Raw genomic sequence first — 16,202 nt, 5'->3', positions numbered from 1 at the left:
CAAGAATAAATACCCCTTACCAAGGATCTATGACTTGTTTGATCAGCTGCAGAGAAAGACGGTGTTCTCTAAGATTGATCTTCGATCTGGTTATCATGAGTGAGGATCAAGGATGAGGATAGAACTGAAGATGGCCTTCCGGATGAGGTATGGGCATTATGAGTTCTTGGTCATGTCGTTTTGTTTGACCAATGCCCCATCAACATTCATGGACTTGATGAACAGGGTGTTCAAGGATTTCTTAGATCAGTTTGTGATTGTCTTCATCGACGACATCTTGGTTTACTCCAGTTTAGAGGCAGAACATGAACAACATCTCCGACAAGTATTGCAGAGATTGAGAGAACAACGATTGTATGCCAGTTTAAGAAGTGCAAGTCCTTGTTACCACTAGTGTCATTTCTTTGACACATTGTTGGTCAAGATGGGATTAAGGCAGATCTAGCTAAGGTAGAGACAGTGAGAGACTGGCTGAGGCCAAGGAATGCCTTAGAGGTTAGGAGCTTCCTTGGATTAGCAGGATATTATAGGCGGTTCGTGGAAGGGTTGTCGAAGATTACTGCACTGATGACAGAATTGACAAGGAAGAATTTGAAGTTCGTCTGGTCAGACAAGTGTGAGAATAACTTTCAGGAATTGAAGCGAGGACTGATTACTACTTTGGTGTTGAGTCTTCCTTCGGAGGGAGGGAAGCTTGTGGTATACTGTGACACATCGAGATTGGGATTGGGATGTGTGTTGATGTAAAATGAGAATTTTGGGTAACTGTGTGAATAACTAAGGTATACATTTAATACAAATCATTCCTATTTACATTGGGATATGATTTGATAACATAATAGAATATATCCCTGTTATCTCAGATAATAAATGATAGATATGCAATACAGCCTGGGCATTAATGAGTGTATAAGGAGCTTCCGAATCTCTTAGGATCCTTCAGTATGCATTTTTTCCAAGTTTCCCCGCTGAATATCTCCCCCGAGCTCGTGTTGAAAGACTATCTGAACCCTAGCTCGTAGTAATCTCAGAGCGCCCAAAGTTGGATCTGGTCATTATAAGTCTCGAACTCAATTGTTATCTTGAGAGGTGGTCTGATAATAATCTGTGTATTGTGTGGTCAGGCCCTCAAACTCGAGTTGGTCACATAATTGTTAGCCAGATATTCTACTTGGCTATTTTTCCACGTATTCATCTACCAGCTATACCCAAGCAAAGTAATTGAACTTGTGCTAGTTTTAGGGTACAACATCTTTGACAAAACAAGTGGCTGCTAGTCATAAAGAAATTGGAGGTTTAATTAATTGATTAGCCTCGTGTGTACAAGTGGATGAGGTGAAATTTTTGGAGAAGATGCTTGAGGATTCACTCTACCGGGAAGAGCAACACTGGCGGCAAAGGTCACGTTCAGAGTGGTTGATGATAAATAAACACTCGCTATTTCCACAAAAGGGCCACATCTCGTAAAAGAAATAACTCAATCAAGGTGATGGTCTCAGATGATGGGCAGAGATTAACTAGTGACAATGAAATTGTTGGGGAAATTGAGAATTACTTCAAGGGCATTTTTACATCAATCAATCTTCCTATTGAGCAAATTCACATTGTTATAGATCAAGTCACCTCGCGAGTTCAACCAGAAAACAATGATTCTCTTCTTCAACCATTTACTAATGATGAAATTTTAGTTGTTGTATGCGAAATTGTAGCCACAAAAGCACTCGTCCCATATGGTTTTCATGCAATTTTCTTCCATAAATTTTGGGATATAGTAGGTCCAAGAGTCAACCATGTTTGCTTACAAATACTGAATGAAGGTGCCTCCCTTCATAAACTTAACAAGACTAATTAATTTCAAAAGTTGAGAATCATTTAGTGAAGGATTTTCGGCCTATAAACTTATGTAATGGTGTGTACAAAATCCCTGTCAAGGCTCTTGTGATCCGTATGAAGTCTACAGTAGGACCATTAATCTTCTCCTCCCAAAGTGCTTTTGTGCCCGAGGGGTCAATTTAGGATGATATCATCTTGGCATTTGAATTATTCCACTTTCTCTTTAAGAAGAATAACGGGCAGAAAGGTTTTATGGCACTCAAATTGGATACGATCAAGGTGTATGACAAGGTTGAATGGGATTTTCTGAGACAGATTATGATTAAGTTTGGCTTTGCACAGAAGCAGTTTGACTTGATTATGGACTGTGTGACTACTCCAGAGTATGATTTTTTCATTAATAGGCACCCCCACGGTCTTTGACAGGGGTGTCCACTCTCCCCATATTTATTCTATTCTGTGCTGAAGCTTTGTCTTATATGATTCGGTCAGCGGAAATCAAGGGTAATCTTATGGTCTTTCGATCCTGAGTGCGATCCTTACTCCTAACTCGTAACGATATAACATAGTCACAACATAATAACGGGTAATCATAAAGAACTAAACTAATTAAAAGTTATAAGATTAATTCCTAGCCTTCAGGACCTCAAATTATACTAAATCAGATAGTAGAATCCTTCCCGAGCCTTTAGGTTTGAGTTCTCGTGTTTAAAAACCCTATCTAGCCAAAATCCTCAATTTGAGCCACGACGTCCCTCACAAACGTTGCGACTCTCTACAAGTTTGAGAGCCAATACCCTTGTTTCCCTAGACAAGCACCGCGGGCAGGCCACCCAACGCCGCGACATTAAGACGATTCTGAGAACTGCCCTAGCCCCTGAGTTCATGAGGGTTGCGGTGCTCAAGGATCATCACAGCGGCGCAACCCCACGAACCCAGATTTTTTCAACATTTTCTCCGAGCCAAAACCAAATCTAGCGTCAAGCTCCTTAGATGTCTAGGTCAATTCTCCTAAAAAATTCAAGAGCTTCCCTACACTTCAAGAGTGGGAGATAGAAAAATGAGAGAGAGAGAGAGAGAGAGAGAGAGAGAATGTGAGCTTAGTGTTGTTCTTTGATTCTTATTTTTGAAGGCTTCTATAGCCTAAGTCAATCTAAGGTTAGGGAAAAGACTAAAACACCCCTTGCCTCAACCTTAGTCTTTTTATGCCTCCAAGGGAAACATTGTCCTTTGCCATCATTTCCCACTAAACCTCAAATAACACTATAAATTTCCAATTAACCCCGGCATACCCAAATAATCACCTAATAACTTCTCATTACCTGATAAACCCCGACAACATACTAGATTACTAAAATACCCATAGGCTCACCCTGAGCCAGGTATTTGACCCCGTTGTGACCTTTCCGTTAACTCGCTCACTAGGATCACCTCGTGTTGAATATGCCAAATATATCCACATAATAATGTGGTTTCAATCACATAATACATATAATTACAATTATACCCTCAAAGGGTCAAAATTACAAAAATGCCCTTATTAACGAAAACGGGCCCACATGCATATTTAATACACAAAAACATGGATAATTATTCATATCACAATATAATTCATATATGCGACATAATCACACCATAGGAAATTAAATTCACATATTAATCCATTTATGCCCTCCCGAAACACTAATCGAGGCACTAAGCCTTATTAGTGAATTTTGGACGTTACATAAGGCATTGGGTGGATTGGGCTTCCGTGAACTTCGATTGTTTAATCAAGCTCTTGTTGCTAAGCAGGTTTTGCATATTCTACATGATGATCAGTCCCTTACAGCGAAGATTCTTAACCCATCACATGGATTATGTCCGAGACATACTTTTGAAGAATTGTGACGTGAAACACATGATGGACTCTTGATAATAACGGGGTTAAAGCCAATCTACATGCTACTTGCTCGATCCTCTCTAGGATTTAAAAAGGTCCTACAAACCTAGGGCTCAGCTTGCCTTTCCTCCCAAACCATTTTTCTCCCCGTAGTGGTGAAACTTGTAGAAATACGTGATCCTAATCGTTGTTTGATTGTTGTTATTGTATGAAAACTCAATCAATAGAAGATTCTTACTCCAGGACCACTCAAATTCTAGTCACATGCTCTAATCATATCTTCCAATATGTGAATCATCCTCTCAGACTTCCCGTCTGTCTGAGGATTACAAGCTCGACTGAACTTAAACTGAGTCCCCATAGCCTTTTGCAGCCTTCCCCAAAACATGGAGGTAAAAATGGGATCCCGTTCTGACACTATAGATTTTGGAACCCCATGGAGACGTACAATCTCTCTCACGTACCATTCTGTATACAGGTCCACGGTAAAGTTTATTCTCACTGGCAGAAAATGAGCTTACCTGGTATATCTATCTACAATAACCTATATTGAATCAGGTTGCCCCACTGTCCTGGGCGAACCCCCTACAAAATCCATAGTAACGTCTTCCCACTTCCACTTAGGAATAGTTAGAGGCTGTAACAACCTCGCTGGTCGCTGGTGTTCAGCCTTCACCTGCTGACAGGTTAGACAACTTGCCACAAAGTCAATCACATCATTCTTCATTCCAGAACACCAGTACAATGACTTTAGATCCTGATACATCTTCGTGTTTCTTGGATGTAATGAGTACTGATTGGTATGAGATTCATCAAGGATCTCTCGTCTGATACCCACATCCATCAGAATATAAATCCGACCCTTGTATCTCAGCAAACCCATCATTGTAATGGAATAATCCTTAGCTACTTTAGCTAGGACATCCTCTCTAAGCTTTATCAATTGAGAATCACTCATCTTGCCCTCCTTTATTCTCTCCAAAAGAGTGGATTGCAAGGTAATATTAGCCGACCGACCCACCACTAACTCTATCCCTACTCTAGTCATGTCTTCTACCAATTCCTTCGATATATGCTTTGAACTAAACAACTGTCCTGGGCATCTCCAACTCAAAGCGTCTTCCACTACATTGGCTTTCCCTAGATGGTAAAGAATCTCACAATCATAATCTTTTACCAATTCTAGCCACTATCTCAGTCTCATATTTAAGTCCTTCTAGGTGAAGAAATACTTCAAACTCTTATGATTGGTGTATATCTCACACTTTTCATCATACAAATATTGTCGCCACACTTTCACTGCAAATACCACCACTGCTAACTCTAAATTGTGAGTAGGGTATCAATGTTCATCTTCCTTCAGCTATCGCGATGCATAGGCAATCACCTTCCTAGTCTCCATCAGCACACATCCTTATGCCAATCTCGATGCATCGCAGTACACCGCAAACTTACCCCCATCTGAAGGAAGGCTTACCACCAGAGCAGCCCCATCTAGAGGAAGTTGCACTACAAGAAAAAATGCTTTTAATAACACCGAAAATGTGTTATCAAAACATACGATAACACTTTCTGATGTGTTAAGACCAACTATGTTATCGTAGGTCAGGGTACTTTACATAACAGTTTATCAGTGTTATACAAATGTGTTATTGTACTGTCAACGATAACACAATTTTTGTGTTATTTTAATATATAGATAAGTGTTTAATTATGTTATTTATAGTAGATTATATAACACTATTTTTGTATTATACTACACTCTACACTTTAGTATAACACTTTTTTTGTGTTATACTACATTTTAGTATAACACATTTTTTGTGTTATACAACACTTTAGTATAACACATTTTTTGTGTTATACTACACTTTAGTATAACACGTGTTATATTAGTTTAGAGAAACATAATCTTTTTTTTACTTACACAAAACTAGGATAACAAATATGAAAGTTGAAGCCAAATAATGTAACATAAATAGATTTTTATTAATTACTCAAATGTAATTACAATATTTAGTCTACTAGTCTAGGCTTAAGAAATCATATTACAACATAATTTATGCCCAATTCAGATTACTTTATCACTAAATACAAAACAATAAATGTATACAAAAATTAGTGAAATACATTCTTCCATTCTAAAGGCATCAACTACAAATGTTGTCAAGAATTGCTCCAAAGAAATCATCTCAATATACCTGCACATTGTAAAAAAAAAAAGTCCTTTTATTATTAAGAACAAAATTTCTTGCCACCACAACAACAAACTTAAAGTCTTTTCTTAAATGATACATTGAAAACTTTAAAAGAAGAAAATGGAAAACTAAGATAAATACTTATCTGTTTTAGTTCAATAAAATAAGGGAGCTATCAAGAAAGAGCTAGGGAATTTTCAGATGAACAATAAAATAAGAGAGAATCAGTAGAGAATAGTAGTGCAAGATAAAAGAAATAGTAGTGCTTCAATGAAGTGTTGTTGTAGTGTACATGGTCCTAACAAAAAACATATCCTATGTAATTTGCCAACTCCATGGTTTTAAACAGGCAGGGGAAACATAAAAGGAAAGAACAACATCTCTCTGTCCATTGAAGCTAAATATTAAAAACAAGTGAGAAACATCAGTACTAAAATCCTTCATGATGATATATCTCGATTGCTCTTTGTGCCAAAGACTAAAGTTCATGTTTTACTAATTGATAAATACTGTGGTTAGCTGTTGTTCCCATGACTGCAGTGAAATAGTTGGACCATATTTTGACTATTTTAACAAGGAACTCGAACACATGCACATTCTAGACTAGCAGCAATAATCTACATTACAAGTTTGGATTATTTATTTCAAACTTGCATATTTTGACTATCTTGCCATCTTTTGCTTGAATAAACCCCTTTATTTTTTTTCTTTATATTTCACTCATAATTCAAAACAGGGGCAGCAAGTGGAAAAAGAGAAGAAACTTGCAAATGGCATCATCTTAGGCACATGGACTCGATAGATTAGTGCACTTTTCAAACAGCTGTGTTGGATTTTTTTTTAATTTAAAATGGTATTTTCCTAGACAGAGGCCACACACTTAATTCATTAAAACAAAGTAGAATACAACACAACATAAGCAACCAACCCCTGCCCAAAGTCAGACTTGAAGGGACCAAAGAAAAGAAATATTGTTTGCTAAACTAAATTTTGATTCCCTTTGTTTGTATATTTCAGGACAAAACTCCACTCTAATCATATCCATAATGTATATTAATTACATAGTGTATATTAGTTTATTTTATAAACTTAGACTATATAATTTTTAGTTTATAAATATTATTCATAAATGTATATTAATTATTAATGATATCTAACTCCAACCATTCAATACTATTACTATAAAATACAAAAAAAAAAAGAGTTTACAGCTAGTTAGTTTACAGCTAATATCATTAGGTTAGTTAGGATTTGTAGGAAAGATCTCCACATATAGATTAACAAAGAGATTTCAAACTCAAATTTCTTACTCAGGATTCAAAAAAAAAAAAAATTAGATAGATATTACTTGAAAAACACATTATTAAGGGCATTGAAATAATAGCTTAACCCAATCATTGCTTACAAAGGCCAGTAAATATTTTGAGCTGAACTTAGTGCCTCAATTTGTAAATCTCTTCAGTTTAAGCAACAATTAAAATAACTAAGACATAGAGAGATGACCTTGTATGTGTTAAATATAATCTAGTCTTTTCATCACTATATATATATGGTACAAGTATAAATTAGGAGTTAATAAATATCAACACATAGTTTAATCAACAAAAAAATTACTTGCACTCTTTTTCTTCTATTTTATTTCAATAGATAAACAATAATACCTCATATTATAATACCTCATATAGAAGAAAAATGTGCACTTGAGCTGAAGCTTTAATTGAAAAGAAAAGAAGAAGAAAAACCATCTTAGAGATGCAAAATAATCTCAAATTACTACAGGTCCTACCATACTACAAACTGAAAAGCTCTAACAAAAGAAATTTTGTCACTCTGCCTAGGCATCTATGCCAAAACTATTTACTCCTTAGGCCTCATAGTAATCTGACTTTTATTTGGGTTATTTATAAGCTAAACTTTGCTAATCTTTTCATTAAAGAATATGCATCCATGAGGGTGTATGATAATCCGACCTTCCCATGATAAAACTTACTACTGACAGATAATAATTACATTTTCAATCAATATATTGAAAATTCAAGGGAAGTACCAGTAAGACATAATTGCTGGTTGATCCACAATACTCTCATAGCCACCAAAAGATGGGGCAATGTATGGAATTTTAAGTGCATCAATGAATTTGATGGTGGTATGTAAGTCGCCATCAATCTGCATAGTCAAGCAATACTCCAGTTGAGAATGAACATACCAATGAGTAGAGGTAGAAAGAACATATATCGGGCTCACGAAAGCAAGCTAAACAAATGAAAAATAGTCAACAATGATCACATCAAAACTGACGACACCACCAAAACCAGTCATTTGCCTCTTGGCAAGTTCATGTTCAGGATGACTTTTCAAGCCAGGATAATAGACTTGAGCCACTTGTCAAAAATGTTGTCACACTATCAATTCACAATACACGATACTAACAAATAAAAAGATAAGTATTAAATTATAATCTGTCCAGTGACAAATTGCTGCATCCTGTACCTTAGGATGTGCCTCTAAAACTTCGGCCATCCTCGATGCTGTCAAATTCTGTTGCTGATCGAACTCTGAACTATGTTAAGCTACAAAATATCTTAAATTACAACTTGTCCAGTTACCAAGCCCAAGACTAATTCAATCAGATATCTTAAATTACAACTTCGGCCATCCAAGTTTTGAATCCAACAAATTGCAGTTCAGTTTATATTTCAATAATCAGCTCTCCAATTAAACTTTACAGACTGGACACTAAGACTAATCTGACAAATTCAACTTTTACACTAAAAATATTCAAGCAAAGAAAATGTTAGATAGTTCAAATGCATTACTAAATTATATTCATATTTCATTACATGCATTTAAAAAAATCCAAACAGAAAAAATTACAAGCGGTATCATTATCAAAGCCTACCAACCTGTTAAAATGAGCTTAATTTAAAAGGTTTTAAGAATGGTCTATTTTTCCCCACCCAACAACCAAAAAAAAAATAGGGGGAGAAAAAAAAAAGATAGTGATGAACCCATATGAAAGAAATTTAAAAGAATAAATGACAAACACGAGATCACTTCACATGAGTATATGTAGAAAGCATAAGCTTAGATATGACCACGAACTATGACTTTAGATCATTAAGAAAACATGTAAACAAAACCAGAGAACTATATAAATGATATTAGAATGTCAAACTAGGAATGCATTGCAAGAGAAGGGAAGCTTATAGATTACCCCTAACAATGTGACCAAGATACGAGCTCCACTGCATCCTAATGGGTGTCCCAATGATACAGCCCCACCATGTACGTTAAGGCTTTCATGCAGTTGTAAGTATAATAAATATTTTAAACCATTCATTCATAACAACTATGAACAAGTGCAACAAGAAAAAGAGCGAGAGAAACTGCTACAATAATGAATAAAATATTCCTTGAAATATACTTCAAGCAGCGATATGTTTAAAAAAACTAAGAAAAAGATATTGTAAAGTGCTATACAAGGATCCGTGTATGCACCTCAAGGTAGTAAGATGTTTGAAAATCTGGGGAAAAAATGACAAGCACAAATATTCTTTAGTGTATAAGGTCATTTTTTGTATGTAAAAAATAAATAAACAAGAGAAAATGAAATCCCTTGAAATTCTATTTTTTTTTTCTTTCCCCTTCTTAAAATACAATTTCCAAACAAAAATGTAAATAAAAGTGTTCAGATGTTAGTAAAGCTCCCTACGGATAGTTTGTTTTCCAAAGCTCCCTATATATAAAAAATTTACAGTTACAGAGCACAAGTATTAAAAATAAAGGTTGAAAATTTTAATGAAAGCCCAAGAGCCTAATTAGTCTACATATTTAATACCGGATTTAATTCAAAAAAGAAAAATTCAAAATCGAAACTTTGAACAAAAAACTGAGATAAGTCTACAGATCAGTGCTCGATGTATCATACAAAAATAAAACTGTAAAACCCACATAGCTCTTACCATTTTCTGAAAGTTGAAGTAGCTTGTCTGATTAATCACTGCAATCAAGATGTTAATACTTACATCAACTGCATTGGTTCCTTTGTCCATTAAATAAAGTTTTGGTAGCACCCCAAATGTTCTTTCACCTGAAATATCAAATTACAATGAAGAAAAATTATTTCTTAGCCTCTACAAGAAAAATTGATGAATGTAAAAGAAGAGAGAGAGAGTTATAAGATTACCTGATAATAGATAATAGATATATATATGAACAACGAATTGTAATTTTGTTTTCTTCAGATAATAGATATACATATATATACATGGTTAATGCATATCCTTCTATATAATGTAACACCAAAAACATGACACAGATCACTGATTTGGGAAAAGAACATATCAGTATAGTTTTATTTGTTTGGCCCAAAGAGAGAATCAATCCCTTATTACCCGCTCTTTACGCAGACCAATAAGCACAAGAGATATTCTGTCTTCCATTATACAGTTTCAAATATTTTAAAAAGTACAATCCCAACGTCCTACAAAAACTATTATAAACACTAAAGAGAAAAAGCAGTTAGATTCTTCTGTTAATAGCTTGGTAAGGCATATTTAGTTAGAACTTAGAAAGACAGTTGTATAAGGTAAACGATATCCTTCCCCTTGAGGTAGAAATTGCAACTGACATAGGGGTAGAACTCCATAATTTTTACAATCTAAGAAATTGATAGGAACAACTGCATTGCATTTTCTTAAGATACAAACGCATATTGGTGAATATAAAAATACTAGATAAAACTGACTGTTGGCCCTTCTTTATGAAAGCTTTTCAACCAATGAAGCAATGGCATGTAAGAAAGTAGCAATTTAATCCAAAACCCAGATAGATGATTGCCCTATTCACAAAATTGAGTTCTAGAAGAAAGAACATGAATATTTTCATCCTAAAATGTGAAATTCCATTGCTTCATTTAATAAATTGGTTTCTTAGATGATGAAATTAAAAATAATAATAATAATAATTGCACTGGCCCAAACACTTTGCAACTTAAGAGGGGAGGAATAAAAATAATAATAATATTAATTAGTTTCCCAGAAAAAAGAAGAAAAAAAATGAATCTTTTTGCATCAATATATAATTAATTTGGAGCTCATGACTTGGTAGATACTCTTGCAGTATCTAATATTTTGATGGTGGTGATACTGGATTTGGCAGATGTTTTTAGAGATGATGGGTAAAAAAATACCAACAATTTCTTGAGAAGCCATATGAAATACATTTTCACGGCTCACACCTCCATCTCTTAAAAACAAGAAGACACTTTTTTTTCCTTTTATAAGAATCTACAATAGGCAATGAACATCTATTTACTTTTCTAGATATACAGTATCACCGTTTATTTTTGTGTTTGGTTTATCAAGTGACTACATGAGCTAGGAAAACTGCCACCATTTATTTCGAATTCAAAAATAAAAATATAAAAAAAGAACAGAGAGAAATAAAAAAGAAATGTTTCATGTACTCACCTTCTCAACATAAGAGCGGACCATATTTTCATTATCTTCAACAATGGTTTCCGGTTGTCCCTCTGCAACAGCCAAAATTTGTTACTTGATATTATATATTCATTATATTTACCAAATAAAGAAAGGAAGTGCCATTTTCTTTGACTGAATTATATAGATTAGAGAAAATTATTACCTACAGCAACCTTTGTCAACCCAGGAAGATCTATGACTGTCAAGTTTACAACTGCCAGAGGAAACGTGATTTTAGTCATTATAGATTATACAATTAAAACCAGCGTAGAATAGAAGTGTTTCATCAACAAGGCAATGTAATATGAATAATCATCCATAGAATCCAAGAAAACAAATAAAGCTCAAGATGAACACTTGTATGAAAAGCTAACAGTGATCTCCAATTTCATTTGCACAAATAAAGCATGCTTGTAACAATTTACGAGAAGAGTTTAAGTGTATATAACAGACAACAGAGTATGCTTTCCATAAGAATTTACAGGTTGCTAGTGGATTGGATTACCGATCATTGTAGATGGACTAAAGAAATTATAAATTTCACAGCAGATCCATCAAGGAGTCGCCAGCAAAACAAAGTTACCATCGCAAAATAAAAACTTTAAGTATGACAAGTATAACAGAATTTTCAATGACATGTTAGAGAAGCTGAAAGTGGGTTGCCCCATAGTTGTTTGGTGTAATAGATTTTAAGGATGTATTACTTTTCTGATCTTCTAAGATATTGGAGCTTTCTGTTGCAATTTTACAGTATGGATAACTTATCTATGCTTAACTTGTACTTTTTTCTTCATAATTAATACATGTTTTTCTCTTGTCCAAAAATTATAAAAAGAAAAGTTCAATGGTTCTTCAGACAAAGAGATTCATCAGCACACATCTTGGTTAATAGACAATTAAGGGGTATAAAGGACAATCACCACCAAGAAGTTGCAATATAAAGGAAAGATTAAAAATTAAGAAAGGATATGAAATTTGAGAAATTACTGATGATATATTTTTTTTATTTCCACATATTGATTACACAAATTTATAAAACGATTAATATTTCTATATTATTAGCTCACTTAAAGCACTTCCATATGAAATGAAAGTACAAACCATTTGGAGAATATATGCTCAGATGAATTGGAATGTTAGATATTTGCTTAGATTTCCCAGTAATACGATCTGTCTCATCTTGGATCTCCTTACGCACAGCAGCTGCAGAAAAGAAAAAAATACAATAGAAAGATTTTCTTTAAACAAATAGAATAAAAACCCTCAATAAATGATAAATGTCTTAATCGAGAAGAAATTCCCAGATAAGAAAATTAACTCACCAAAATCAGTATACTTCTTTCTAGGAGCATGAAGAAACTCCGCATACTCAGTCTGACCATCTTCTGTCTTATGAAGTTGCAACACCAGTGGCCTCCTCGTAACAATACCTAGAAATCAGGGACCTTTAGTTAGACAAACTAAAGAACTGTTCGAGATATTGGATACAAAATTCTAAATGATTTTAACTCTTATGAGTTGACTACACATCTTCTGATTATTTTTAAAAGCCGAGTGAGTGCGCCCAGGTATACTATCTAGCATGGAAGGACATGTCAGTGTCACAAAATTAAATGGTCGATTTGGTCAAGTAGATTCTTTAGATATGTCAAAACATTTTTACAATGATTCCAGCAGATAAGAAAGAATAGCTATAGATGTGCTAGCCAGTAAAAACCTTACAATTTTTTCCTTCTCTTCATTTAGCTTGACACATTTTTCTTCCAATATTCTGACTACAGAGCCAATTTTTAACAGGTCCTCTTCAAAGACCTGCAGTGAAATAAAGAAACTCAAGAAATCCTAAATCAACACATGTTTGTATTACAAAATTAGCACAAGGCCTTATATTATTCTAAGTGATACTGGTACAAAAACATGAATGAAACTATATTACCAATTTCTTTAGCGTGTCTCATAACTAGATTTCTACAAGTTCAACACATCAGAGATAACGCTCTCCAGTAAATACACTTACCATTCTCTCCATAACCAGCTGTTACTTTCAAGACCGAGCCACCCACCCCCTCCGTGAAACCAGGCCACCCACGACCCTGAGCCCGTCGTTTTCACAAGACCCACGAGCCCCTGTCATTTGCGCCGTTTGCCGATGATAGGGAAGGTCGAGCTCCATAAAGACAGGTGAGAGAGAAAGAGGGAAGGAGAGAGGTCTAGTGGGAGAAAGAGATCCGAGAGAGAGGAGATGTGCCTCTTCTTAGGATTTGTCTTCCGTGAAGGGGAGCGAGAGACCGAGAGAGATAGGTCTACGGGAAATGGGTCAAAGGGAAATGGGAAATGGGTTAAAGGGAAATTGGCGCTTTTTTATTTTATTTGCCGCCTGAAATTTGATAATATACCATAACTCTTTTTAAATAGTATTATAATGATGTGTTATGGTAATGGGTGTTTGGTGTAGTGTTGTTCTCAAATCTATCTGACCATATAAACTTTAAGTTCTTCCATGTCAATTCTATCAGTGGCGTAGCATTCTTTGAGCTTCCTTCCACAAAGCACCGATAAACCCTACTAACCCAAGGAAACTCTTGACCTCCGAGGCATTCCTTGGCCTCTGCCAGTCCATAACTGCTTCAACCTTGGCCAGGTCTGCCTTAATCATGTCTCCATAAATAATGTGACTGAGGAACGTCACCTGCAGTAACCAGAACTCACACTTCTTAAACTTGGCATACAACCAGTGCTCCCTCAATCTATGTAATACTAACCAGAGGTGCTGCTCATGCTCTGCCTCTGAATGAGAGTAAACCAAGATATCATCGATGAAGACAATCATGAACTGATCCAAATAATCCTTGGACACCCTGTTCATCAGATCCATAAACTCCGCTGGGGCATTGGTCAACCCAAATGACATGACTAGAACCTCGTAATGCCCATACCTTGTGCGAAAGGCCATCTTCAGAATATCCTTATCCTTGATCCTCAGCTAGTGATAATCAAATCGAATATCAATCTTCGAGAACATTGTCTTACCTTGGAACTGGGCAAACAGTTCATCTATCCTCAGTAGTGGGTACTTGATCTTAATAGGTAGCTTGTTTAATTCCCTATAATCGACGCACATCCTCAGGGTCCTATCCTTTTTCTTCACAAACAACACTGGAGCACCCCATGGTGAGAAGCTAGGCCTGATAAATCCCAGGTCCAGTAATTCCTGTATCTGTACCTTCAACTCCTTCAGTTCTGTCGGAGCAATCCTGTATGGTGTCCTCGAAATTGGTTCTGTACTTGGTGGAAACTCAATGAAGAACTAAATCTCCTGGTGTGGTGGCAGTCCTGGTAAGTCCTCCGGAAACACATCTAAGAGCTCATACACTAGTCTGGTCTCCTCTGGTCCCACTGGCATGACCTTAGTGGTATTAGCCACACTAGCTAGGAATCCTATGCAACCTCCTTGCAATAGGTTTTTATCCCTCAATGCTGATATCATATGAATATGGGGTCCATGGACAGTACCAACAAAACAAATGGGTCCTCACCCTCAGGCTCAAAAGTCACCATCTTCTTCTTGCAGTCTATAGTCACCCCATACCTGGCTAACCAATCCATTCCCAGATTCATGTCGAAATCATCATACCAAACTCAATCAAATCCACTGATAGTTCTCTGTTTTCGACCACCACTGGTAATGATCTAACACATCTCCTAGAGACTACCAGCACCCCAGTAGGAAATAAAGACCCAAACCCCGTAGTATAATAATCACAGGGTCTACACAATATATCAATCACTCTACTAGAAACAAATGAGTGTGTAGCACCAAAATCAATTGATATAGTTCATGGAGTGCCATTACTAAAAATTTAACCTATCACTACTGAGAGACTAGCCTCAGCCTCTGCCTAAGTCAAGGCGAACACTTGAGCTAGAGTCAAGTTGTCCGTCATCTTGGGTTCCTCTTTCTTTGAACTTGGGCAGTCCTTCTTTAGATTTCCAACCACCACACATAGATAGCATGCCTTTGCCCAAAATTCGCCCAGATGGTGCCTCCTACACCTGGCACACTTCGGGTAACTCCTCCAAGTCTCATTGTTGCCCTGAACACCTCGGCCCCTCCTATCAGGACCTACAGTGACCATGGTATTAGAGGTCTTCCTCTTCTGGTCACTAGAGCCTTAACCCTACCAGATCCCACATTTGGAGGCACTACCATCCAAATATCACATCCTGCAACACTCTCCCTCCATATCTTATTCTCTGCCTCCTTAGCTGTGAGGGCTTTCTCAACCATGTGGGCATATGTAGTTTCCCCAGGTACTGATGTAATCTGAACATCCCAAGCTATCATAGCACCCAATCCTTGAACAAATTTGTCCTTTCTTGCTGCATCAATAGGCACAAAATCCGAAGCAAATTTAGCTAGCCTATCAAATTTCAAGGCATACTCAGTGACTGGCATACTACCATGCAATGAATTGGTAAACTCTTTAGTACTTCTGGTTAAACAAGTCTCAGAACTCATCCCAACTCATAGTAGAGAGATTTTGAGTTTGGGATGCCACCTCCAACCAAATACCGGCATCCTCTCGAATCATAAAGGTGGCGCTAGCCACTTTTTCATTACCTATCACCCTCATAAAATCTAGGATTGAGGTATTCAGGGTCATCCACTGCTCAGCACTTAGCGGATCTAGACCTCCCTCAAAAGTTGAAGGATGTTGTATCCTGAATCTTTCAAACAACTGTTCCCACCTATTTTCAACCTCAAGCTGTTGTATGACATACACCACAACAGGTGGCATGCCTGGT

General features: G+C 36.2%; 1 long non-coding RNA gene across 1 annotated transcript; it reads right to left on the bottom strand.

Annotated features, from left to right (window-relative positions):
• Positions 1 to 11,278: 11,278 nt before the first annotated feature.
• Positions 11,279 to 12,901, bottom strand: LOC133821287 (uncharacterized). Its single transcript, XR_009887439.1, has 4 exons — positions 12,719 to 12,901; positions 12,498 to 12,599; positions 11,560 to 11,610; positions 11,279 to 11,446 (listed from the first exon to the last, which is right to left on the bottom strand). It is a non-coding gene; the product is annotated as an uncharacterized LOC133821287 (long non-coding RNA).
• Between the last annotated feature and the right edge of the window lie 3,301 nt (positions 12,902 to 16,202).

This window comes from Humulus lupulus, chromosome 3 (assembly GCF_963169125.1).
Source record: "Humulus lupulus chromosome 3, drHumLupu1.1, whole genome shotgun sequence".
Lineage (NCBI taxonomy): Eukaryota > Viridiplantae > Streptophyta > Magnoliopsida > Rosales > Cannabaceae > Humulus > Humulus lupulus.
This window is presented reverse-complemented; position numbering and strand designations above follow the sequence as displayed.